The sequence below is a fragment of the Stegostoma tigrinum genome, chromosome 15 (genome assembly GCF_030684315.1).
Source record: "Stegostoma tigrinum isolate sSteTig4 chromosome 15, sSteTig4.hap1, whole genome shotgun sequence".
Taxonomy (NCBI): domain Eukaryota; kingdom Metazoa; phylum Chordata; class Chondrichthyes; order Orectolobiformes; family Stegostomatidae; genus Stegostoma; species Stegostoma tigrinum.
This window is the reverse complement of record NC_081368.1, coordinates 60,915,387-60,943,317: the sequence shown is the minus strand read 5'-3', so window position 1 is coordinate 60,943,317 and position 27,931 is coordinate 60,915,387. Positions and strand designations below refer to the sequence as shown.

At 43.9% G+C, this 27,931-nt stretch overlaps 1 long non-coding RNA gene across 2 annotated transcripts; it reads left to right on the top strand.

Moving 5' to 3' along the window:
* LOC125458613 (uncharacterized) lies at positions 1 to 26,424 on the top strand. Of its 2 annotated transcripts, XR_009446713.1 has the most exons (4): positions 1 to 84; positions 2,325 to 2,512; positions 25,457 to 25,553; positions 26,335 to 26,424. It is a non-coding gene; the product is annotated as an uncharacterized LOC125458613 (long non-coding RNA). The 2 variants fall into 2 exon arrangements; XR_007248866.1 differs by lacking the exons at positions 25,457 to 25,553; positions 26,335 to 26,424 and adding an exon at positions 7,961 to 8,128.
* The last annotated feature ends 1,507 nt before the right edge of the window (positions 26,425 to 27,931 follow it).

Sequence of the window (27,931 nt, the reverse complement as noted above, 5' to 3'; positions counted from 1 at the left end):
GTTATTAAGGAATGGGGAAGGCTTTGTTTCCTTCCTGTCCCCACATCTGAACAGATTGCAACTCCAGACAGCACAGTGCCAAAGGTAACGTAAAATGCAGCTTAATGAAATTGTGAACTTCTTTCCTTCTCTGTGATTCTGGAGGACATGAAAAAAAAGCAACTGACTGAATCGCTGCCTTGACAGTCCTTGAAGCCCACATTTCTTGTTTCATTTAAGTCGAGGAAATCATTCTCTTCGTGTTGTTGTCTGCTAAGAGATGGATTTAAAACTGAAATTCTGCTTGGTCCTACACAGATGACTGTCCACAGCACAACTTGATCCTAGTTCTGACTCTGTCTTAATTGCCACATTAAGCAACTTTATATTTTTAACCTCCAAAACTATTTCTTGGATTCAGACATGCTTTGAACATTGTTTTTTGCATCAGTTCATTAATTAACTGTGTAGCTTTATTGACTCCTCAGTTCACACTTCAATAATTTGACTGTGTTTGCTTTCAAACAGAGAGGAAATCATTAATGTACTTTGAAATTTAATATATTTGTAAATGAATAAGCTGTTTGGTAACTACAGTACACTGCTGGAGTACCAAACCCTTGGGTAAGATGCTGATTTTCGAGAGCCAAGATGCCATACCTTCTGATGCGATTCAGGTGAAAAAAAATCTATATGCTTTATTTACAAAAGATAAAATACATTCAACCATGGTAATTGATTTCTGAACGTTGAACACAAAAGAAATTTCAAGTGATGTTTAACTTCACACAGGCATTGATGCAGAAATGTTTGATATCCAGAGGTAGTGAAACTGGATTCTTCATTTACTTAAACACTTAGAATAAGTGAAAGCTCATCTTTATCCCAAGGTGCAATTATCTTGTATCCATTGAAATATTATTTTGCCAATGTTTCTTATTCTCATAATTGGAAAACTTTCAACTTCCTGACTAAGTGAGCCGAACTTGAAGGGGGTTAAATTGGGTAACCCCTGACAACAAGATCATGATGAATGATTAACCAACACCCATTGATTGGTTGCAAACTTTGATCTGGATGCTCACTTTCCCTGATGCTATAGCTCCCTGCACTGTTGGTTAGCTGCACGCTTCAGCGGGGAATCCAATATCATCAATGCCTAGCATTACTTACAACTAGCCTGTACTACTAAAAGTCAGCCTGTACCTCTGTAAGGGGATGGACTGCTGATGGCATTGAGAAGATTCTGCATGTTGTTAACAAGGCTGAATCACGAATCGTTAACCATTGGAGGAAACATGTTTCAAGGTCTTTGTACGTTGCAAGTTTTGGTGGAAGATGTGGAAGGAAGGAAAGATTTCTTCTATCTACAAGGGTGGAGGTTCAAACGATCTCCAAATATATGCTCAGAAAGCAAGGGGAGAGGCAGTTCTGTATGTTTTACCTCTGTGGAGGTGGAAAAATGACAATTAAAGGATGGACATCCATTCAACTCCATCTTTCTCCATCCTCTTCTAGTTACTTGTCCTGCTCCACAGGATTGCTCTTCACTCTCCTAGTCATGGTCATGACCGCAAGGACATCATTCCTAGTAGCAATTCCTTTGAGTATGTTACAAAAAATGCATATCAGCAAAAGGCATGACACTCCTGTTAGCTATTAAAACTTTGAACAAATATGTAACAGCACTCAATATTTCAGAATTCCACAGCTGAATGAAATAATCCACAATTATTAGAAAACAGAAGGAGGCTATTTAGCGCATCACGTTTGTAGTAGGTCTCTGACCAGTTTACTTCTTGCCATTACCCCACATTCTTTGTGTAACTCTACTGTTATGATTTTATCTGGTGTTATTTCTCTCAATGAGGTAGTCTATCACTGAAATTTGAGCATGCAATGCTGCATATTTTGCTTGAACAATAAAACAGAAGTTGATCAACCAGATAGAATAAAATAAACCTAAACTATTCACTTGCAATATAAACTTAAAGAAAATTAAACACAACATCTATACTGAATCAATATCTAAACTAAAGGTATAATCCCATTAATCCCAAAACAGGTTCCACAAAAAAGTACTTTGTACAGTACCCAAAACAACCTCTTGTATTGTTCTCATATCAGAGAAAAGATATTTTTCTGACACCTCAATACTCTTGAGGTAACTGAGACTTTAACTGCTAAATTAGAGATATGTTCTTCTTGGAGCTATCATTCACCTCAGCTTAAATGTACTCAGATTCAAATAACTTCTTCAAGGCTTCATCCTAACTGTTCAGGTTAGAGACTATGACTAATTCCTTACTTGGAGGTAATCTATTTTTAATATTTCCCCTTCTCAGGAGCAGTGGTCTATACAATCATCCTTATCCAAAGACTTCAAGCTACAGCCCAAAAGAAAGTAACACATGAAAAGAAGCATCTCTGTCTAAGATATGGTGTTTCCCTTCAAAGGAAACTCAGCCTGGAAATTTCTAACACACCTTTCAAGTACAGTGGTCTAACTTGCTAAGTCAAGAAACATCCTAAGGTAAAGATAATTCCATTATGTTGTAAGGAAGTTCTCACAAGCGTCCTCACAAAACAAATCACCATGATGACAGAAAAACTTACATGTTAATTATTAATTTCAAACTTGTAGAACATCCAAACTTAAAACAAATGATTATACAGTAAAGTCCCCGATTATCCAGATTCCAAACATCCAGAATTCTCATGTAACCAGCATCTGAGATTCACAATGGGAATTCTGGATGCTTGGGATCTGGACAATGGGGATTTTACTGGTAGTGGCAATTATCAGGGAATAACGGATCAAATGTTTTAAGAAAGCTAGTTCGATACTTAGTGATTAAAACAGCATTACATAGTGTGACCAGGTATGCTGGTATTTATGAGCGCCCCTAACCATGTATTCATTGCGTAGCAGTGATGTGTTGCATTCTCCCAGCTGCTGCTACTATTTGCAGCTGGTAGACTCAGCAACTCAGCACCTACTTCTCCCAATGAATGTTGGATAGCCCTGAAATAATTGTGTATAAGTCAGACAGTTTATGTCACACTGGACATTCTTCCTTTTCGGATAACAATTTTATTCCCTTTTCAATGCCTTAATTGAACTTGCCTCCAGTACATTCACAGGCAATACCTTCCAGATGCTGAGTAGTTGCTGCGTGACACAGGCTTTTTCTCCTTTCACCATTGCCTCTTTTGCCATTTATCATAATTCCATGCCCTCTCACTTTCGATCTTTCTAGGAGTGTTTGGTTGGCTTGCCGAGCTAGTTCATTGTTCTGCAACATATTCCACAACAACCAACCATAATATCCACAACCCGAGCTACAAATCGACTCTAAAACCATAGATACCAGTGAATCTATCAGAATTAAGGTGGGAAAGAAATAGCAATCTTCCAGTTACACTTACCCGCGTTTTGAACAAGGGCTTGGGGGCTACACAGATCTCCCCATGGGCCACATTGCCACTTGAAGGCTAATTGTTAAGCATATCTGGTACAGAAACTTGTCTGTGCCACACTTGGAGTGCCATGAGCATTCTAGCTTCCATGTTATGCAAAGGACACCATGGCGCTGGTGAACATGCTAAAAAAATGTATACCTATAATAACAGAGTGGCAAGTTATATTGATCAGGGCGATTGAAAAGGCTCAGTCTCTTTTCTGTAGGAAAGAGGAGGGTGACCAGTCACCTAGTTGAGGCCGTTAAAACTGGAAAGACAATCAATTGATTGGGTGTAGGGGAAGTTGTTTCCAATCTTGTAAAGACCAAAACCAGGGCTTGGAACTATATTACAATCACCTACAAACTCAGAAGGAAATACAGGAGTCACTTCTTTGCCAAAAGAAATGCTGACTTTTTTTATTCATTTGTGGGATGTGGGCATTACTGGCTGGGCCAGTATTTATTACCCGTCCCCTGTTGCCCTTGACTAGATGAAAGTGAGCTGCCTTCTTGAACCAATACAGTCCGCTTGCAGTGGGTTGACCCACAATGCCACTGGGGAGGGAATTCCAGGATTTCTACCCAGTGACAGTGAAGGAACGGCAATATATTTCCAAGTGAGCATGGCGAGCGGCTTGGAGGGGCTTGTTGGTGATCCCATGTATCTGTTGCCCTTGTCCTTCTACATGGAAGTGATCATGTGTTTGGAAGTTGCTGCCTGAGGATCTTTGCTACCACATGAGGTGGTTTTGGAAAGTAATGCAGATTAATTTAATCAGAAATGAAATAAGAAAGTAGGGGAAATAAGAATGTAGAAAAGACTACAGCTGGTACACAAAGATAATGGGAACTGCAGATGCTGGAGATTCCAAGATAATAAAATGTGAGGCTGGATGAACACAGCAGGCCAAGCAGCATCTCAGGAGCACAAAAGCTGACGTTTCGGGCCTAGACCCTTCATCAGAGAGGGGGATGGGGGGAGGGAACTGGAATAAATAGGGAGAGAGGGGGAGGCGGACCGAAGATGGAGAGTAAAGAAGATAGGTGGAGAGGGTGTAGGTGGGGAGGTAGGGAGGGGATAGGTCAGTCCAGGGAAGACGGACAGGTCAAGGAGGTGGGATGAGGTTAGTAGGTAGCGGGGGGTGCGGCTTGGGGTGGGAGGAAGGGATGGGTGAGAGGAAGAACCGGTTAGGGAGGCAGAGACAGGTTGGACTGGTTTTGGGATGCAGTGGGTGGGGGGGAAGAGCTGGGCTGGTTGTGTGGTGCAGTGGGGGGAGGGGATGAACTGGGCTGGTTTAGGGATGCAGTAGGGGAAGGGGAGATTTTGAAACTGGTGAAGTCCACATTGATACCATATGGCTGCAGGGTTCCCAGGCGGAATATGAGTTGCTGTTCCTGCAACCTTCGGGTGGCATCATTGTGGCAGTGCAGGAGGCCCATGATGGACATGTCATCAAGAGAATGGGAGGGGGAGTGGAAATGGTTTGCGACTGGGAGGTGCAGTTGTTTGTTGCGAACTGAGCGGAGGTGTTCTGCAAAGCGGTCCCCAAGCCTCCGCTTGGTTTCCCCAATGTAGAGGAAGCCGCACCAGGTACAGTGGATGCAGTATACCACATTGGCAGATGTGCAGGTGAACCTCTGCTTAATGTGGAATGTCATCTTGGGGCCTGGGATGGGGGTGAGGGAGGAGGTGTGGGGACAAGTGTAGCATTTCCTGCGGTTGCAGGGGAAGGTGCCGGGTGTGGTGGGGTTGGAGGGCAGTGTGGAGCGAACAAGGGAGTCACGGAGAGAGTGGTCTCTCCGGAAAGCAGACAGGGGAGGGGATGGAAAAATGTCTTGGGTGGTGGGGTCGGATTGTAAATGGCGGAAGTGTCGGAGGATAATGCGTTGTATCCGGAGGTTGGTAGGGTGGTGTGTGAGAACGAGGGGGATCCTCTTGGGGCGGTTGTGGCGGGGGCAGGGTGTGAGGGATGTGTCGCGGGAAATGCGGGAGACGCGGTCAAGGGCGTTCTCAATCACCGTGGGGGGAAAGTTGCGGTCCTTAAAGAACTTGGACATCTGGGATGTGCGGGAGTGGAATGTCTTATCGTGGGAGCAGATGCGGCGGAGGCGGAGGAATTGGGAATAGGGGATGGAATTTTTGCAGGAGGGTGGGTGGGAGGAGGTGCCCCCTCCACTCGACCAGGCCCCCTCCACCGACACTCTCATCCGCCTAGCTGAACTCGTCCTCACACTCAACAACTTCTCTTTTGACTCCTCCCACTTCCTACAGACTAAGGGGGTGGCCATGGGCACCCGCACGGGCCCCAGCTATGCCTGCCTCTTTGTAGGTTACGTGGAACAGTCCCTCTTCCGCACCTACACAGGCCCCAAACCCCACCTCTTCCTCCGGTACATTGATGACTGTATCGGCGCCGCCTCTTGCTCCCCAGAGGAGCTCGAACAGTTCATCCACTTCACCAACACCTTCCACCCCAACCTTCAGTTCACCTGGGCCATCTCCAGCTCATCCGTCACCTTCCTGGACCTCTCAGTCTCCATCTCAGGCAACCAGCTTGTAACTGATGTCCATTTCAAGCCCACCGACTCCCACAGCTACCTAGAATACACCTCCTCCCACCCACCCTCCTGCAAAAATTCCATCCCCTATTCCCAATTCCTCCGCCTCCGCCGCATCTGCTCCCACGATAAGACATTCCACTCCCGCACATCCCAGATGTCCAAGTTCTTTAAGGACCGCAACTTTCCCCCCACGGTGATTGAGAACGCCCTTGACCGCGTCTCCCGCATTTCCCGCGACACATCCCTCACACCCTGCCCCCGCCACAACCGCCCCAAGAGGATCCCCCTCGTTCTCACACACCACCCTACCAACCTCCGGATACAACGCATTATCCTCCGACACTTCCGCCATTTACAATCCGACCCCACCACCCAAGACATTTTTCCATCCCCTCCCCTGTCTGCTTTCCGGAGAGACCACTCTCTCCGTGACTCCCTTGTTCGCTCCACACTGCCCTCCAACCCCACCACACCCGGCACCTTCCCCTGCAACCGCAGGAAATGCTACACTTGTCCCCACACCTCCTCCCTCACCCCCATCCCAGGCCCCAAGATGACATTCCACATTAAGCAGAGGTTCACCTGCACATCTGCCAATGTGGTATACTGCATCCACTGTACCCGGTGCGGCTTCCTCTACATTGGGGAAACCAAGCGGAGGCTTGGGGACCGCTTTGCAGAACACCTCCGCTCAGTTCGCAACAAACAACTGCACCTCCCAGTCGCAAACCATTTCCACTCCCCCTCCCATTCTCTTGATGACATGTCCATCATGGGCCTCCTGCACTGCCACAATGATGCCACCCGAAGGTTGCAGGAACAGCAACTCATATTCCGCCTGGGAACCCTGCAGCCATATGGTATCAATGTGGACTTCACCAGTTTCAAAATCTCCCCTTCCCCTACTGCATCCCTAAACCAGCCCAGTTCGTCCCCTCCCCCCACTGCACCACACAACCAGCCCAGCTCTTCCCCCCCACCCACTGCATCCCAAAACCAGTCCAACCTGTCTCTGCCTCCCTAACCGGTTCTTCCTCTCACCCATCCCTTCCTCCCACCCCAAGCCGCACCCCCCGCTACCTACTAACCTCATCCCACCTCCTTGATCTGTCCGTCTTCCCTGGACTGACCTATCCCCTCCCTACCTCCCCACCTACACCCTCTCCACCTATCTTCTTTACTCTCCCTCTTCGGTCCGCCTCCCCCTCTCTCCCTATTTATTCCAGTTCCCTCCCCCCATCCCCCTCTCTGATGAAGGGTCTAGGCCCGAAATGTCAGCTTTTGTGCTCCTGAGATGCTGCTTGGCCTGCTGTGTTCATCCAGCCTCACATTTTATTAGCTGGTACACAAACACCAGTTTAGTCCAATTGGACCTTTTCTATGCTGTAAAATCCTGTGGCACACATTCTTATGCTTTATTTGAATGCACAATTCATTGTCAGTTCTTCTGTCAGTGTCATGCTGTTTTGCTGAGAATGCCAGTTTAATTTCACTCTGAGATTGTTGGTTTATGCAGCAAAATGATTCAATTATTCATGGTATTGTATTTCATGGCTTCAAAGTAATCTTTCCCTTACAAGCTAATACTTGGACATTGTGGGAGGCTTGTATTGCACTGGATAAGTGAGCAGTTCAGTCAGTGCTAAGCTACTGTTAAAGCCTCCTATTCTTTCAGTACTTTTTTTTATTAGTTTTGATATCCTGGAGCAGAACAACAGTGGAAGAAAGAATTGCAGGTAATAAAACCCAGATTAAACAATCAAGTAAAGCACAGTTGAAGAGTTTCTGTATTAGACTTCCAGATAATTGAGGAACACTCTGATAATAAAGATAAAGGAACTAAAGGTGGAACTAAGACTAAAATAGGAACTAAGCTAAATTGTAAATAATCTGAGAGTAATATTGATCAGTATAAGGCTGAGCTATCAAAAACATTTTTCTAATTGTTTTTGCAGGTAATTCAGCCAAAATTAAGACAGGATATCGGGAGAAACCTGGAGAAATTTCAAGCATTTTACTTTATTAGCACCAACATTCTCACAATAGTTCATTATCATCTGAAAAGTCATTGATATTAAAAGATTTGTTCAAGGGTGCCCTCATCTTTTGGAATAGGTGAGATATGGGCCAGCAGTATGTTAATGAGACACAATGTGATAAAATAGCCCAGGCTTGATATTTACAGAAGGATCGAAGTTCCCCACTTGTCATGCCACCTTGGTAAAAACTCAGAGCTGCAATCTCCATAGATTTTTAATCTTCACGTCACGGCTTACCACTTCAGCTGCTCACAGGTCAAACTTCCAATGTTTGCCTTAATTCTAACATCTGCACATTTTCTTCCTCATAGCAAAAAACAGTGTTTCAGTGGAAGGTTTCCAAATTAAACCCGGCGTGCAAAGGTGTCATGGTATAATCCTCACCACCTGATTCAAGCTGGCATCATGTCCATCACCAACCTTTGGGCAGCTTGAAATCAGCTTTTGAGTAGAAGCCGACGGAAACCTTTGTGAGCATGTGTAATTTGGAGTTCTGCATCATCAGTAGGACCAATGGTTTTTTGAGGTCCAGAGTGTTCAATGCATATTTCCTAATTTCCATGTCGCTGATAGTGGCCTAATCAGCGGTCCATTGTGACACTGATGCTGGTTGCTGACTGGAATTATTGAAAAAGGTTTGTGAGTTTTTTGTGGGGGTCAAGAAAAGCAATAATGTTGCTTCTGGCCCCACCAAGATGGCATCTATGAAGCCTGATGCTCATATAGATTTTCCTCCTGCCCGCCTCTGGGTTCCTTCGATTTGCTTGGAGCAGCTGATCTCTTGGAAGAGTTGTTGTTCTTCTGGCTGCCTCTGATTTGCCAAGGGTGTCCAAACACGAGCAGCTTGACGATCAGGTGCTAACAAAGTCCAACCCTGGACAGGAACCCAAGTAGATTGCCTACAGCATTCTGAAATTAAAAAGCTGCCATAAAGCGCCCCTTTTAAAGATCTGATTTTATATACCCCAAAACAAAATATTTACGTGCATGGACTTAGGAATTCCATTTTATCTGTGCTTTTGTAGCGTGTTTAAACCGTTGTCCTTCACGTTCTGCCAACTAAGCAGAATATCATATTTCTGTTTCTTATCAGTTTTGAATCTTCAAAAGGAAGACACTGCCTTAGGTCAATCTAGAGTGCCTGCTGTCGGACACTATTTTATGTTAATTGGTTCTCTTGCACTGTTTCCAAAACTTATTTGTGGAAGATAGATGAATAGTATAATGTTTGGGTGTATTTTAAACTTCAGGCTTTTCTGGCAATATGTATTTGCTGGCACGCAGTTTGCCAGTACAAACAAGGAAGCTTTGAAACTGGGCAACTTATCCGATGTTTTGTAGCAAGATATTGGAATTGGGTCTTTTGCAGTAGTGTAAATTGGGCTCAGCAAATTATTTTACACCCTGCTCAATGGAACTGCCAATTTGCCTTGTGTCTGAAGATCAGCTTCATTCGCCAAAACTTGGGAAAATGTTAACCAAGTTTCCTAAATTGTCGGAAAAATCCTGTTAAGCAAGTCACTCTATAATTGTCAACGGCCTCGTTTTTAATGAGCCCTGCTCACTATTAAACTGCTCCTGCCCATCTGCCTATGCATCAATCTGTTCATAATGATGGGAAATACTTTACATATTGAATAAAGAATTAGTCTATACATTCACCTTGCTGACTTGACTCATTTCACTCAAAATGCAAGTCCTGTACTTGTTGTGAGCAGTGCCAGAAATTTCTATCCTAATAACCGTATTAATTTTTGTTTTATTTATCAGGTGGCAGACAATGCAGTATTTGTGCCTGAGGATAACATCTGGTACTCAGGTGTTATGCAGCTATACAAAAAATCTATAATGTCACAGCAATGAGACCCCAATCTTCAGAGCAACACCATCTACTTCACCAGTGTAACACTTCCATTTCTTCTGTTTCCATCTTATGTTCTGCCTATGTAAGAATATCAATTTATTTTCATTTAACAACACATTTTGGATCTTTCTGGCACTGAGGACTTTGACTCACTAAGTAAATAGTGTGGATGTCCAGACTTATTTCAAAAAAAGGATCCTTCCAGCTGTCAGAGGTAGGATACATCCATCTCTTCAGTCTGAATTGGATTCAAACCTGGGTCACTGAGGTGAAAGTATAATGATGAAACCCACTGTGTGACTTTCACCAAGTTTCAATTCCATTCAAGGGGATGTTCTATTGATTATAATGTGTATTCAGGTACCACAGCGGCAGAAACAAATAAATCGAGAAATTGGATGATCTGCCTGTGTAAGACAGACGCTTAATTTTTCACCCGAGGCAAAGACAGAATTAACATTTCACGAAGATGGTGCTAAGATTATGGAATTGGACAATTTGCAATTAGTGAGAGAAACAGAAAGACTGAAAGGCTATAATAGGGATCAGAAGATCTGGGTTCAAGTTCTAACTACCTTGAATGTGTGTCATAACATACCTGAATTGGTTTAATAAATATAATTTATAAATAGGATCAGCAGTGGTTGACCTGTGGATTAATACGATTTAAACATATTTGTACTTCCTAGGATTGTTTTCCTGTATCAATTCATTGAAAACTATGTCCAGACTTCGTTGTAATTTTATAAAGTGATTTATTTTGCAACTATCGTACACAGCAGGCACAGAATTAATAAAGATTACAGTCCAAAAATGATAAATACCAGGTGGATGTAACTTAAAATACATTCAAAATTTGTAACATGCATTGACTATATTATTGTATTGACATAGCTGTATATAAATATATATATATATATATCAGACACATAGTCATGGATACGATGAATGCCAAAATGGGCCAACACGTCACTTGAAGAAAAATGTGAACATTACATAGAAACATAAAAAAAATTAATACAAGGCCATTCAGTCCTTTGAGCCTGCCCCATGATTCAACATGAACATGGCTGATCATCCAACTCAGTACCCTTTTCTCACTATCTCCCCATACATTTTGATTCTTTCAGCCCTAAGAACTATATCTAACTCCTTCTCGAAAACATTCAACTTTTGATCCCAACCACTGTCTGTGGCGCAGAATTCTAAGGCTGAGCCACTCTCTGGCTGAAGAAATTTCTCATCTTAGTCCTAAATGGCCTACCTTCAAGTTTAAACGTTGACTTTATTCGGCAGCAAAGTCTGGTTCTATAGAGGAGAAGGTATTGCAGAGGCAGGATAAGTGAAACAAATCACAGTCTGTATACTGAGGCTGATCTCTGAGAGTTTTGATGGATTAGCTTTTGGCTCTGCTTATTGAAGGGTTGAACTTTACCCTCCCTCTGAGCTGAGAGGCGGGCAGGTGTCCTTGAGGCTGAGAGAGATATTTCTGCTTTCATATCATTGTTACCAGTGCTTGAACCACAGTGACACAACCATTCACTAACTAGGGGTCAGTGACTAAGTAAGCCAACTAAGTGGGTCACTTCCCACCCTGACCTGAGTCAGGAGGGGCTGTTGCCACGTGACAAGATATTTGGGTATATTACTGAGGTGGGAAGCAGAGGGCTTTCATTATGACTTCCCCATACTTCATGGATGGGCTGCCAGTGTCAATAGTCACCCTGTCAGCTGTAATATTGTGGTCATGTGCATTCCCGTCAGCAATTGCTGAAGCCACTCTGCCTGACTTTGACATAGTGAAAACTATGAGTGTACCTTGCCTTTGCGGATGTCTCTACCATCTCCTTCCCTCCTCCCTCCTGCAGCATCAGCATTGGCCACTTCTATGGCTGGGCACCGCTGGTAAAATGCCGACACAGTTTTGCTTTCACTCCTGGCAATAGGAACTTGCTGAAATGGAGAAAAAATCCAGATTATGTTTTTCCTGTAGATAATATTCAGCAAGATTTTTGTTTTGAAATCTTGTATTCATTTGCTACAGCGCAGCAGTGTTTTCTCCTTAGGGGTTCCAAGTTCAGAGAGATGTTGACTGTAAAACAAAACAAGTTTTTGTTCCCTGTCCATTAATCTCTTTCTTACGTTAACATGGGTTATGTTCGCATCCCTTGTGGTGGTCTTTAGCTACCCATGAATATAATTCCTTGTTACCTTATTTGTGGTCAGGTCCCAATTCTCCTGACTGTCTAGGAGACTGCTGGCAGCCTTTTTGGCAGGTGTGCAGTGTGGGGTCTGGTTTACTGATGGGTGCTTTGGCTGTCCATACTCCCTGTTTATTGAATACTCCCTGTTTATTTGTACTTTATTATCTCTCCACATCAACTTCGCATGATAGCCATTCTTTTTACATGTGACCTTACTTGGGGCTCTTGTGCTTAGTTCTGTTAATATACATGACCAGACTGACCAAAACAACTGCATGTACATACATTTCACAGTTATCACCACTATTATAAAGGCTGTCAAGCACTTCTGTTACTCTCAGCTGTTCTGTAGTATTGCTTTGAATAGAAATTAAACATCTTTGTTTGTACTGGAAAACATTGAGATCAAAATATAGTTTAGAAAGTTTAGGAGTTTAGAAAGATGAGCGGTGGGAGTCGGGGGTGGGATCTCAGAAACCTGTAGAATTTTGACAGAAGTAGACCAGCCAGATACAGGAAGGATGTTCACAATGGCGGAGGAGTGCAGAGTTTCAGGGCAAGGGGTAAAGCTTTAAGGACTGAGACGAGAAAAGATTTCTACACCCAGGGAGTAGTGAGCCTGAGGAATTCACTACCACACAAACCAAAACATTGTGTTTTCAAGAAGCAGATAGCTATAGCTCCTGTGGCTAAAAGGATCAAGGGATATAGGGGGAGAATGGGAATTAGGGTATTGGGTCCAATAATCAATGATGGTTAGATGAGGGGAAGCCACAACAAGATATCGAACACAAAAATAAGATAGAGAAACTTTATGTATGCACATGCTGAACTTGTGTCAGAGTGAACACAACTCGAGTGAACTTGTGAGGGTGTTAAAGTCTTAAAAGCCTGAATGTTGACTAAAACCTGTCTACTTTTGGCTTCAAGTGAAGCTGGAAGCTGTTGAATAACCAAATTTCTTCAACAAGAAGTACTGGGACTTTAAAGATTACAATGAGGCTGCAGGGCTGCTGAATCCACTGTACCTGTCTGGGAAACTGCTTTGGTCAGAAAGATACTTGTCTCGTCACGTCGTCAAACTTCTGCATGAGTCTTCAAACCTGTGACCCTTTTCTCCCAAGGCCTCTGATCCACTTGCCTAGCTCCCTGACCACTTTAACCCAAGCTCTCCCAAGCCTTTCCCAGCAAGGAGAACAATCAAGAGAGTGGGCAGCATGGTGGCTCAGTGGTTAGCACTGCAGCCTCATAGCGCCGGGGCCCGGGTTCGATTTCAGCATTGGGTGACTGTCTGTACGGAGTTTGCACATTCTCCCTGTATCTGTGTGGGTTTCCTCTGGGTGCTCCGGTTTCCTCCCACAGTCCAAAGATGTGCAGGCTAGGTTGATTGGCTGTGCTAAATTGCCCATAGTGTTCAGGGGCATGTGGGTTATAGGGGGATGCGTTTGGTGGAATGCTCCAAGAGTTGGTGTGAACTTATGGGCCAAAGGGCCTGTTTCCACACTGTAGGGATTCCATGAATCTTCCATACCCCAGTTCTCCAAACCCCTCCTAGGCACCAAAGCTTTCTACCAGAAGCACTGACACTCCTGGTCCCCAGTCAAGACTCTGATCCTGCCTGAGTCCGCTAGCTTCTTTAACCTGCAGCCTCTTTGTCAAATCTTCAATGGTCCCTTGTGGCTGCAGATCTCTCTCCACTTGCAGCCTGCCACTTCCTTTCCCAGACACCCTGAGTCGACCTTTCCAGATCAAGGACTTACCCACCAAAATCTCACTATAATCTTTGTGATGATGAGGATATTGGTCCAAGGAGCCATTCTTGACCAAACAGAATGCCTAGGTTGTGATCAGTCAGCAGTCAGATTTCAAGACCCCACTATCTCAGTTACCTAATATGGGCAGTCAACCATTTCTAAGCAATTTTCAGATAGTTTATTGAGTTGTTATGAAGGAACAGACACACGTTGCATCACTGATCCAGATGGATCACCTGGCATCGACCTAAGCACCAGAAAAGACAACAGCAGAAGCAGCCCTGTCAACCCTGCAAAGTCCTCCTTACTAACACCTGGTGGCTAGTGCCAAAATTGAGAGAGCTGTCTAACAAACTAGTCAAGCAACAGCCTGACATAGTCATACTTGTGGATTCATATCATACAGACAATGTCCCATTCACCACGGTTATCATCCCTGGATATGTCCTATGTCACCAGCAGGACAGACGCAGGAGAGGTGGTGACACAGTGGTATACAATTCGCAGGGGGTTGCCCTGGGAGTCCTAAACACTGACACCAATCTCACGAAACCTCGTGGTTTCAGGTTAAACATGGACAAAGAAACCTCATGCTTATTGTCATGTACCATCCTCCCGCAGCTGATGAATCGGTACTCCTCCATGTTGAATAGGGCTTAGAGGAAGCACTGAGGTTGGCAAGGCATCAAAATGTACTCTGAATGGGGGATTTCAATGCTCACCACCAAAAGTGGCTCAGCAGCAGTCCTACTGATTGAGCTGATGGTGTCCTAGTGGGCATATCTGCTAGACTGGGTCTGCAGCAGATGGTGAGGGAACAAACAAGCAGGAAAAACATACTTGACCTTATCTTTACCAACCTGCCAGCTATAGATACATCTGTCAATGACAGTATCGGTAAGAGTGACCACTGCACAGTCCTTGTGGAGATGAAGTCCCGCCTTCATATTGAGAACAACCTCTATCAGGTTGTGTGCCACTATCACTGTGCTAAATGGGACAGATATCAAACGCATTTGGCAACTCAAGACTGGGCATCCAAGAGGCACTGTGGACCATCAACATCCTGGAGGTTATCATTGACCAGAAACTCGCCTGGACTCACCACATTAACGCAATGGTTACAAGAGCAGGTCAGAGGCTAGGAATATTGCTGCAAGTTACATACCTCCTGACTCCTCAAAGCCTGTCCACCATCTACAAGGCACAAGTCAGGAGTGTGATGGAATATTTCCCACTTGCCTGGATGAGTTCATCCCCAACAACACTCAAGAAGCTTGATACCATCCAGGACAAAGCAACCCACTTGATTGGTATCACATCCATTAGCATCCACTCCCTGCACCAGCAATGCTCAGTAGCAGCAGTACCATCTACAAGATGCACTACAGAAATTCACCAAAGATCCTCAGACAGGAACTTCCAAACTCATGACCAGTTCCATGTAGAAGGACGAGGGCAACAGACATATGGGAACACCACCACCATCTTCAAGCTCGCCTCCATGACACTCACCATCCTGACTTGGAAATATATTGCTGTTCCTTCACTGTCACTGGGTCAAAATCCTACAACTCCATCCCTAAAGGCATTGTGGGTCAAGCAAGTGGACTGCAGTGGCTTAAGAACATATAGAACATTACAGCACAGTACAGGCCCTTCGGCCCTCGATGTTGTGCCGACCTGTCATAAAAATCTGAAACCCATCTAACCTACACTATTCCATGTACGCCCATATGCTTATCCAATGACGACTTAAATGTACCTAAAGTTGGCGAATCTACTACTGTTGCAGGCAAAGCGTTCCATTCCCTTACTACTCTCTGAGTAAAGGAACCACCTCTGACATCTGTCCTTTATCTTTCACCCCTCAATTTAAAGCTATGCCCCCTCGTGCTCGCCGTCACCATCCTAGGAAAAAGGCTCTCCCTATCCACCCTATCTAACCCTCTGATTATTTTATATGTCTCAAAGAAGGCAGCTCACTACTGCCTTCTCAAGGGCAATTAGGGACGGGTTTTAAACGCTGGTCCCACCAGCAATGCACAAATTCCACAAATGAATATATTTTAAGAAAAAGTTATTTAGATAAAGAAAATACACAACCTGCGACAATTAGAGATGGTTCACTGGTACCAGGGGACAAACTGTTGACAGGGAATGCCTTTGTCTTGTTAAAGTTTTGAAGGCAGCATCCTGCTTTGTAGCTGAAGTTTTTGGGACTTTTCCCCAGGGGTTTCCTCCTCTTCTTCTTGCCCATCTGTTAAAGACAACTTTGTGTTTGCCTGATGAGGATTGCCCTGAGCACTTGATGATCTCCCCTATTGCATGGGCCATGATCAGTTTCACTATGTTCACCAATAGTCTGAATCTTTTTTGACCAATGATCATGGGGCAAAGTGGTTGATAATAGTCTGCTTACCGATATCTATTTGAAAGTCAGTTTTCATTCCTTCTAAGAGCAAGAATATTCTATCCCCCCAAACAATGCACTCATAATACAGTAGTGTGACATCTGATAAATCTTTTGTTTACTTTTGCAGAAGTCTAGTTACTACTGTAACACTGCTAAATGAGGTCTCATACAATACAGGAAATACTAAACATGGAATAATAAAAGAAATCAGTTTTAAAGGGGACCACAAGTTCCAACACAGCCACCAATTGGTGGAATTGGTAACCAGGTTATGGAATGTGTGGTGAATCAAAGACATTAGCTTTTGCCTTCTTAGTGTTTCACCAGAGAAAGTTGAGATCCATCCGATTATAGAATGTTGGATAACAACTACTCAATGATGCGAAATGGAGGATGTGTGTTATTTAGTGATGAGGAATCAGCAGGGGACACTTTTATGCTAGAGGCATCGCTGACATCACAGAATAGTCACGACAAAGAAGGCGAACATTTGGCCTGCTGTGTCTGTACAGGCTCTCCAAACAAGCATCATTGCCTAGTGCCAACCTGCTGCTTTCTCCCCGATAGTCTCGCACACAATTTCTATCCAAATAATCATCCAATTCCCTCTTAAATGCTTCATTTGAAAGACTCCACACACTTTCAGGCAGTATGTTCCATACTCTAACCGTTCGCTGTGCGAAAAAGTTTTTTTTTAATACCAATCTTCTTTTGCACATCACATTTAAATCTACAACCCCTTGTTTCTTTTATGAGCAGGACCAGCTTCTCCCTATCAACTCTAACCGGCCTGCTCATGATTTTAGAAATCTTAGTCAATTCTCCTCTTAGTCCTCCTGTCTCCAGGGAGAAAAGTCCTGACCATAAGATATAGGAGCAGAATTAGGCCATGTGGCTCATCAAGTCTGATCTGCTATTCAATCATGGCTGATGTGTCTCTCAATCCTTTTCTCTGGCCTTTTCCCTATAACTCTTGATCCCCTTACTAATCAAGAACCTATCCTTCTCTGTCTTAAATGCAGTCAAAGACTTGGCCTCCACACCCCTCTGTGAATGAATTCCACGGATTTACCACACGCTGGCTGAAGAAACCCCTCCTCATCTCAGTTCTAAAAGCCAGCCCTTCACTCTGAGACTCTGCCCTCGGGCCCCAGTTTCTCCTGGCTTCTCAGAATTGTGTAAGTATCAATGAGATTCCTACTTGTCCTTCTAAACTCCATCAACTACAGACCTAGAGTCCTGAACCACTCCTCATATAACAAGCCCTTCATTTCCATGATCATTCTTGTAAACCTTCTCTGGAATTCCTCCAATGCCGGCACACCCATTCTTGCATACAGGCACCTAAACTACGCTTAGCATTCCAAATGCTGTCTGATCAGAACCTTATACAGTCTCAGTACATCCCTGCTCTTTTACTCTAACCCTCTTGAAATGAATGCAAACGCTGCATTTGCCTTCATAACTGCCAACTGTTATCCTAAAGAAAACGCTGAATTAGGACTCCAAAGTCACTTTGTGTTTCAGATTTCTGAAGTCTTTCCCCATTTAGAAAATAGTCAATGCCTCTATTCTTCCAAGTAAAGTCCATAACCTCAAAATTTTCCACATTGCACTCTGTTTGCCACTCTCCCAGACTTTCCAAAACCTTCTGTAGCCTCCCTGCATCATCAACACTACCTGCGTGTCCACCTAGCTTTGTATCATCTGTCCCTGCCCATATCCCCATGCTTTGCCTTCTGCCACTCAGCCAATCTTTTATCCTGTACCTTACTCCTAACACCATGGACCCTTATCTTACTTAGCAGCTGCATGTGGCACTGTGTCAAAGGCCTTCTGGAAATCCAAATAGGTCACACCCATGGGGTGTACTTTATTAAGCTTGCCCATTGCCTCCTCGAAGAATTCTAACAGATTTGTCAAGCACAACCACCCCTTGACGAAGCTATGGTGACTGAGCCTGCATTTATCGTGCATTTCCAAGTACTCTGAAATCTTATCCTTTATAATGGACTCTTAACATCTTACCAATGACTGAGATCAGGCTAACCAGCCTACTATTTTCTGTCTTAATCCTCCCTCTCTTTTTAAACAGGGGCTTATATTAGCTGTTTTCCAGTGCTCTGGGATCCATGCTGGCTCCATCGATTCCTGAGATATTGCCACCTCCATAATGCCTTGATATTCTCTTCAGCTATATCCTAAGAACGCTCGGGTGTAGTCCATCTGGTTTAGTTGGGTTATCCAGCTCCAGACTTACAGCTTTCTTCTTAGTGATGGCACATTATACTCACCCCTGATCCCAAGTTCTGGTATGCCTTTGGTGTCTTCCACTGTAAAGTCTGATGCAAAGTGCACATTCAGTTCCTTCGCCATTTCTTTGTTCTCTGTTAATACTTCTCCAGCCTCATTTTCTAGCAGCCCAATGTCCACACTTGCCTCTCTCTTAACTTTTATATATCTTACAAAAACTCTTGCAATCTTCTTTTACATTACGTGCTAGTTCACCCTCGTATTTTATTTTCTTCCCCCCATTATTTGTTTTTGTTGTCCTCCGCTGGTTTTTAAAGACTTCTCAATGCTCTGGTGTACGACTAACCATCCCACATTTTCTGCTTTTTGTTTTGCTTTTATGTTGTCCCTGACCTTCCTTGTCAGCCATGGTTGGTTCGTCCTCCCCTTAATAAGTTTCTTCTTCCTTGGCATGCATTTCTGTTTTGCCTCCTGAATTATATCCAGAAACATCTGGCACTGCGGCTCCACCATCTTCCCTGCTAGTTTTCCCTTCCAAACAACTCTGGCCGGATCCATGTCTTTTTGTAGTTACCTTTACTCAATTGTGAATCAATTGCATCTGATTCCTCTCAAACTGCTGGGTGAATTCTCTCATCTTATGGTCACTGCCCTCTAGGAGTTTCTTCACCTCAAGGTCCCCAGTCAAGGCTGTCTCATCACACATCACTAAATTCAGAATTGCCTCTTCTCTAGTGAACTCCAGTACATGCTGGTCCAAAAACACCATCATGTAAGCATTCCATGAATTCCTTTTCCTGGGATCCGCTACCTACCTGATTTTCCCAGTCTACCTACACGTTGAAGTCCTCCCTAATTATAGTAATAGTATCTTCCCTATGTGCACTTTATATCTTCTGATTTATTTTCTTCCCTACGTCCTGACAACTGCGAAGAGGCACATACACAACTCCCCTCAGGGTCTTCATTGAGACCATTAGGTTGAAGGGTCCCAAGGTGGAATATGAGGTGCTGTTACTCCAGTTTCAGGGTGGTGTTCCAAGGATGGACACGTCACCCAGGGAGAGGGAAGGGATGTTGAAAATAGTTTGCGACTGGAAGGTGTTGTCGTTTGTCACAATCAGAGCGCAGGTGCTCTACAAGGTGGTGTCCGAGCCTACACTTGGTCTCACCAATACAAATGGGAGCCACATTGGGATTAACGGACCAATAGACCACATTGACGGATGGGCAGATGAGCGTCTATCTGATGTGAAAGGTTTGCTTGCTGCCTTGGATGGAGGTGAAGGGGGAGGTGTTGGGACAGGTGTAGCACTTGCTGGGAAAAGTGCCAGGGGCTAGTGGGGAGTGTAGGGCAGACGAGGGAGTCGCAGAGGGAGTGGCCCCTACGGAAGGCAGATAGTGCTGGGAAGGGGAATATATCTTTGCTTGTGGAGTTGGATTGCGGTGACAGAAGCGATGGAGAATGATACGTTGAATACGAAGGTCAGTGGGGTGATACATGAGGACAAACGGGATTCTGTCTTTGTCTTTGTTGCGAGAATCGGGTGTTAGGGCATAGGTCCGGGAAGTGCGAGAGATGACGTTGAGAGCATTTTCTATCACTGGAGGGGGGAAGTTGTGGTCCTTGAATACCCGTCTCCCTGGTGGTTGGTCAGCAAGGACTGGTCGTTTGTGGTTTAGGTTAACGTTAACAGTGTGGGTTCAATTCCTATACCAGCTGAGGTTACCACAGAGGCCTAACCTTCTAAATCCTACCTCTCTCCTGAGGCATGGTGGCCCTTAGATTAAACTGACCACCAGTCATCTCTTTCTCAATGATAAAGCAGCTTATATTGCCTTCGAACTATGTGACTTTCACATTTCATTGCCACTGAATCAGTGATGGTGAGCTACCTACAATAGATTAGCTTATTAGACTGTTTGGGAGGTCAATGGAGGGTCAACAGCATCGGAGACCAAGTAAGGATGGCATGGTGCTCAATGCAATCTAGTAACTTACTAACATTAATTTTGAGACTAGCATTATGCTATATTGTTGATTAATTGAATTTAAATGTTTCCCACTGTTGTTGTGGTTCAAACATTTGCCAGATTTCTGGATCACTAATTCAGCAGCATTGCTATTATACTGCTGTCTTCCTGATCAGCAATAAGTAGGCAGGTGTGTAGGGAAACCATGACACGGGTACCTTTTAAAGCTAATAAGAAATTGAAAGATATGAATGAAAAGTATCAAAAAAGATATAATGCAGTACAGATGAAGGAAGCTATAATGTAGTCTATCTTTCTCTTCCAGAGCAATAACTGTGTATTTCTGCAAGTAATTCTTTTCCATTGAGACTGTGCCCAACATGTTACAGTTTAGAAAGAGATGAAACAATTAGAAATTGACGAGCAAAATCACATTCAGATACAATGGCAATCAGTAATTCAATGAATATTAATTAAATCCCTTGTGGATATCCCTTGTAATTTTGGCATTTATTGTAGGTTCAGAATTTAATGGGATACTGGTGTTAATTATAACTTTCAGTCAATGGCAGCTTTCAAAACTGCACCAAAACTGGCAACTTTCAAAAGCTTAAAGAAACTATCAGTCTAAACTTCTGGATTTCTTTTTACTATCTGTTCAAATAAAACTAACATTATGTTTATTAAACACCTAAATGGTCAATCCATTGTATTTTATACCATTGCTTTGTAACACTTCATACATTTTAGGCTGATATATTAAATAGTTCTGTTTTGTTTTAATAATGCATGAAAGCATTGTACTTGTGGTAATGAAGAAAAGGCAAAGTAATCCCAGTGAACAAGGTTAGAAACAATAAACACAAATTTATTGGAGTTGTGATGTATGTAGTTTTAGTCAGAGTTTTTAAACCTGCAGAAACGGGTGTTTAAATATTTTTAAAATTGTGCTCCAGTTCATTAGAATCATGCATTATGTCACAGATCCTTTAAAGCAGTTACATAGCGTCACAACATATGCTATTCAAATGTAAAAGTATCCACGATAACAAAGTGTGGAGCTGGATGAACACAGCAGGCCAAGCAGCATCTCAGGAGCACAAAAGCTGACGTTTCGGGCCTAGACCCTTCATCAGAGAGGGGGATGGGGTGAGGGTTCTGGAATAAATAGGGAGAGAGGGGGAGGCGGACCGAAGATGGAGAGAAAAGAAAATAGGTGGAGAGGAGAGTATAGGTGGGGAGGTAGGGAGGGGATAGGTCAGTCCAGGGAAGACGGACAGGTCAAGGAGGTGGGATGAGGTTAGTAGGTAGGAGATGGAGATGCGGCTTGGGGTGGGAGGAAGGGATGGGTGAGAGGAAGAACAGGTTAGGGAGGTACAGACAGGTTGGACTGGTTTTGGGATGCAGTGGGAGGAGGGGAAGAGCTGGGCTGGTTGTGTGGTGCAGTGGGGGGAGGGGACGAACTGGACTGGTTTTGGGATGCGGTGGGGGAAGGGGAGATTTTGAAACTGGTGAAGTCCACATTGATACCATTGGGCTGCAGGGTTCCCAAGTGGAATATGAGTTGCTGTTCCTGCAACCTTCGGGTGATATCATTGTGGCACTGCAGGAGGCCCATGATGGACATGTCATCTAAAGAATGGGAGGGGGAGTGGAAATGGTTTGCGACTGGGAGGTGCAGTTGTTTATTGTGAACCGAGCGGAGGTGTTCTGCAAAGCGGTCCCCAAGCCTCCGCTCGGTTTCCCCAATGTAGAGGAAGCCACACCGGGTACAGTGGATGCAGTATACCACATTGGCAGATGTGCAGGTGAACATCTGCTTAATATGGAAGGTCATCTTGGGGCCTGGGATAGGGGTGAGGGAGGAGGTGTGGGGCAAGTGTAGCACTTCCTGCGGTTGCAGGGCAAGGTGCCGGGTGTGGTGGGGTTGGAGGGCAGTGTGGAGCGGACGAGGGAGTCACGGAGAGAGTTGTCTCTCGGAAGGCAGACAAGGGTGGGGATGGAAAAATAGCTTGGGTGGTGGGGTCGGATTATAGATGGCGGAAGTGTTGGAGGATGATGCGTTGTATCCGGAGGTTGGTGGGGTGGTGTGTGAGAACGAGGGGGATCCTGTTTGGGCGGTTGTGGCGGGGGCAGGGTGTGAAGGACGTGTTGTGGGAAATGCGGGAGATGCGGTCAAGGGCATTCTCGACCACTGTGGGGGGAAAGTTGCGGTCCTTGAAGAACTTGGACATCTGGGATGTGCGGGAGTGGAATGCCTCAACGTGGGAGCAGATGCGGCGGAGGCGGAGGAATTTGGAATAGGGGATGGAATTTTTGCAGGATGGTGGGTGGGCGGAGGTGTATTCTAGGTAGCTGTGAGAGTCAGTGGACTTGAAATGGACATCAGTTTCTGGCTGGTTACCTGAGATGGAGACTGAGAGGTCCAGGAAGGTGAGGGATGTGTAGGAGATGGCCCAGGTGAACTTGAGGTTGGGGTGGAAGGTGTTGGTGAAGTGGATGAACTGTTTGAGCTCCTCTGGGGAGCAAGAGGCGGCGCCGTTACAGTCATCAATGTAACGGAGGAAGAGGTAGGGTTTGGGGCCTATGTAGGTGCGGAAGAGGGACTGTTCCACGTAACCTACAAAGAGGCAGGCATAGCTTGGGCCCATGCGGGTACCCATGGCCACCCCCTTTGTCTGTAGGAAGTAGGAGGAATCGAAAGAGAAGTTGTTGAGGGTGAGGACGAGTTCGGCTAGGCGGATGAGGGTGTCGGTGGAGGGGGATTGGCCGGGCCTGCGGGACAGGAAGAAGCGGAGGGCCTTGAGGCTATCTGCATGAGGAATACAGGTGTATAGGGCCTGGACGTCCATGATGAAAATGAGGTGTTGGGGGCCAGGGAATTGGAAGCCCTGGAGGAGGTGGAGGGCGTGCGTGGTGTCACGGACGTAGCTAGGGAGTTCCTGGGCCAAAGGGGAGAAAATGGAGTCTTCTTGACTGGATTACAATTTGACACCGTTGACTACACCATCCTCCTCCAATGCCCCCCACCCCCCCTTATGGACCAACAGAATTAGATGCACTGATCATTTCTATCCTGATTTTTCCTATCATGGCTGAGAATAACATACAATGGCTTCCCTTGCCACTCATACACTGTTATTTCTCGCATTCCCCAAGGATCTGTTGTTAGTCCCTCATATTTCTCATTTACAAGCTGTCCTATGGAGATGTTCTGTCAATGCAGAGTGCAACACACCTGTTAGTCCACGTATATAGAAACGATTCCTAATTCTCACCATCTCTTTCCTCAAGTTTTTTGCTTTAGACGATCAGACTGTTTTTCTGATGCCTGGCATTGGCTGTGCATAAATTTCTTCCCAGTCAATGTTGGGAATATTGAAACCAATATCCTTTGGTCCAGACCATGAACTCTGCACCCCTTCTACTAATTTGGTTCCTCCCCCTGTATATTGTCTCAGGCTGAACTGTATGTTAGCAACTTTGTGGCCATAGGCTTAGGAGCACAATCAGTCCATTCAACCCCTCAAACCTGTTCCCCATTTAATGACATCATGGCTCATCTGATGACTCAGCTCCATTTTTCTGCCTCTTCCCCATGAACCGTGATTCCCTTGCTGATTAAGTATATTCAAAGCTGAGATAGAAAGATTTTTCAAAGACTCAGCCTCAACAGCCCATAGCGGTAAAAATTCCAAACATTCAATACTCTTTGAGAGAAGCCATTCCGCCTCATCTCTGTCTTAAAAGGACAACGCTTTATTCTGAGATTATGCCACCTGGTTCTAGACTCTTCCACAAGGGGCAACAGGCTTTCCTCATATGCACTGTGAAGTACTCAGAGAGTCTTGTATGCTTCAAAAAGTTGCCTCTCATTCTTCTAAATTCCAATGAGTGCAGGCCCAGCCTATTCAATCAATTCTTGTTTCTCCCACACACCGGGCAGGAATTAGAAAATTTCCCACATGAAAATCAGACTGTTGATGACTCTTCCCACATCCACGAATGTTGAAGGGGAGTATAGTGACTGTAATGAGGTCAGCCAGGTAGACCTGGTAGAAAATGAGTTCCTTGATTCGAGCAACCCCAATCAGATATAAATGGAAATGTCAGAAGCTCTGTTCACTCTGAGGAAGCTGGACCAATATCAAGTGCTATGCACCTGTAAATAAAGGGTGACTTGGTGGTGGGAAACCAGCCTCTGTGGAGTTATTTCAGGGAGGCTTACATTCATGCCGTGATGGCGTAGCGAAGCTGATGTGTATTCAATGCCAAATTCTGTCGATGAAGGATTTAGGTGTCCACTGTCTATGGAGCGGGCCTTGAGATGTTAGGGAATCCTGGTCAAGCTGGAGGCTGAGTGGAGCATTTGACAACTTGAAGCTGCCAGGTGCTTGCTCAGATTTTCACATCAAGAATTGTTGCCCACTAATGAGGTTAGATTAGGTAACAATGTGCAATCAGTTAACAAGGTAATATGTGCAAACAGCTTTTCTCCATTCACTAACTAAACACTGGTCTTGCCATTAAAATGGTGGAAAATTGGATTTTCTGTTTCTCAAACTCAAGGGCTTGACTCTTTTGATCTTACTACGTGTTTCCAACTGACTCGCCATTGCTTATGTCATTAAGGAGCTCAAAAGATTCCACCCTTTGTATTTATCTAATCAAATTCCTTTACCTAATTGAGTTACCACATTTGGAATAGCCTGGAATCTTCATCTCAAAAGAATGTATTCTTCTTTTTGATAAGATTGATAATGAAATGCTGACCTTGATTCTTCAGGGGAGAAACGTTGGGGTCCAACAAATTGACTTCTTAGCTAAACCTGACCTGGAAAGACTAAACTATTGGAGCTCTGTTCATTGCATACTGTCTGTATTTTGCTCATGTTCAATCCTCAGGAGCAAAATACGTGAATGATCGTGTTTTGTTCACTTAAACAGATGCCAAAGAAGTTAGAATAAAAGGTAATGTTTGAGGAAGCAATGACTGCACACATCCATCAGTCTTGTCTCTTCGTATTTCTGCTGTTCTTGACAGGTATTTACCAGTTTGTTTGATTTCTGCCTTTTTTGCTCTTTATTTAATTTAAAAATTGTTTTAGCCACAATATATATTACAGTTGAGGTAAACATGAGGGACTGTGTAATAACCATTCTTCAAAACCTTATGTTGTCTCATAACAGTTCAATGTGTTCACTCCTTTTTTTATTGGCAACATCTGGAAGTTTAAAACAAACAGCTAGCTTGAGTTGTTGAATGTTTCCATATGTCATAAGAATGGCCTCTCATTATTGGCGCCAGCCTTGGACAGTAAAGGTTGTAGGCCTATTCATCACTCTATACTTCCTGGTCTGACATGTAATGATGGATTTCCATTTCACCAGAAAGCTCTTTTGTAAACATACTTTAATTTCTGCTGAGCCCTTGGCAAGTTAGCTGTGGAGAATATTCAAGTGACAACTCTCTGTTTTTTTCCTGATAACTCATCCTTTAGTATATGCTCCAAGACAATTTGTCTCATTACGTGTAATAGACTTGTTCCACTGGTAATCTTAAATAATGCCCACTGATAGCTGAAGCCAACAATTGCTTCCCGAAGCATCCCCAAAGAATGAAAATGCTCATGGCCAATGCACTGGCAATCTTTTAATGTAACCTTGCAAGAAACAGATAGACGCATTAAGCTATATCATTTCTTTGTGTTGATAAATATGAGAGAAAAACAATCCTTTTCTTGCACCTGAATATGTGCTATAAATGTTGTATAAAGCAGGTACAATGAAATGTGACTGACACAGGTTCTTTTTGTTTCATACAGCGCCAGAGGTCGTTTAGAAACCCTGTTGGAGTTCATGAGCAAATCGTAGAATCGTGTTGTAACGTATAATCAATTCTCTAGTTATTTTCTATGACATCGTCCTGAGGTTAAAGCCTTCATCAGAATAACATTTGCATAAAGTTGATTTTGACAACTGTTAAATAAAAATAATGGCTGTTTTCTCAGCTGCGAGTATCTTGCCAATTCTGTGACCTTTTATTGAAAGGTGCATTGTGGGTTTTAGTCCCTATAAGCGTCAATTCATTAAACTCAGTTGGGGTGTAATGTTCAATGTCTAAAACATAAATGGTAAAAACAGAAAATACTGTAGATGCCAAAGTGAAAGGAAAAGTATTTTTGGCCCATTGCCACATTGTCATGGCTAAATGATAGGTTGTCACTTCACAAATATTTCCCCAGTCATTTTTTTTACAGTGCTTTTACAGAGAATTGAATGACCTAAATGAACTGGGTAGAAAAAACAGAGGTCACCACTGCACCTTGCTGATGTCAGTCTGTAATGGAAAAGTTGAATGCCTTAGAAATGGACGTTATGGGTAGTGAAATGTGCAAAAATGTAGTGTCGGGCTTAACCTATCGCAAAAGACGTTTTGACAGCTGATTCCAATGGGACTGAGTTGGGTGAAGTCATCATTCAGGGGGTTGGCTTGCTCAGTTAGCTTAGCATCTGGCTTGAGATTCAGTGCGATGCCCACAACATGGGTTAAAGGGGTCTTGTGGCACAGTGGTTAAATTCCATACCTCTTAGCCAAGAGGCCTAGGTTCAAGTCCCAACTGCTCTAGAGGTGTAATAACATTTATTGAACAGATGAAGCACTCATGGTATGCACATGCAACATTAGCAGGAAAAAGTAACCTAGCTGGTATTACAAAGACATCATTTCATCCCATCCACTCATGTTTACTATGTTTATTTGGGCAGAATTTCTTTTAGCGGTAGAACCTTCTATATATGCTCTGTGAACTTTATGGGGGTGTCAGGAGAGAAAGTTATGTTCTTTCTTCATTTCTCATGTTGTGCAAGAAAAATTAAACATTATAAATTGCTGGAAGATGTCGCAACATCTGAAGCTCTTGTAATCAAACATAACAATGTTCATGGTAGAATGGACACGAGAGAAAGAGTGGCATTCCTTCATACAGATTCTAATATTGTGTGGTGATAAAGAAGGGAGCCTGTCTAGCTTCATTCCTGTAACTGTAGCTAAAATGATAGTCAATCAGACAGATGATGATATAAAATGCCAATATATTGATGACTATGTGATTCAATGTATGCTGAAGAGTCATTTGTACCACCTCCATGCCCTCTGAATAGTTTCTTTTTCCTTTTACTTGCACTATGTCCAGGTGTATTCCTTAAGTCTGCAGCTGGGTTAGAGGAGCCCACCCAAGAGTGGAATATGTTGGCACTGGCATTTTGGGTGGATGACCCTAGAATCATTGTATCTTAAAGGACCCAGACTCAATGTCCAGGCCAAATGCAAATTTCTTGTTTTGAGCTTCGGCAAGGTTAAAGTCCTAGGCAGAGTGAAAGGTATACGTGCCAGGCATCTCTGTTCTGTTCTGAGAAGAA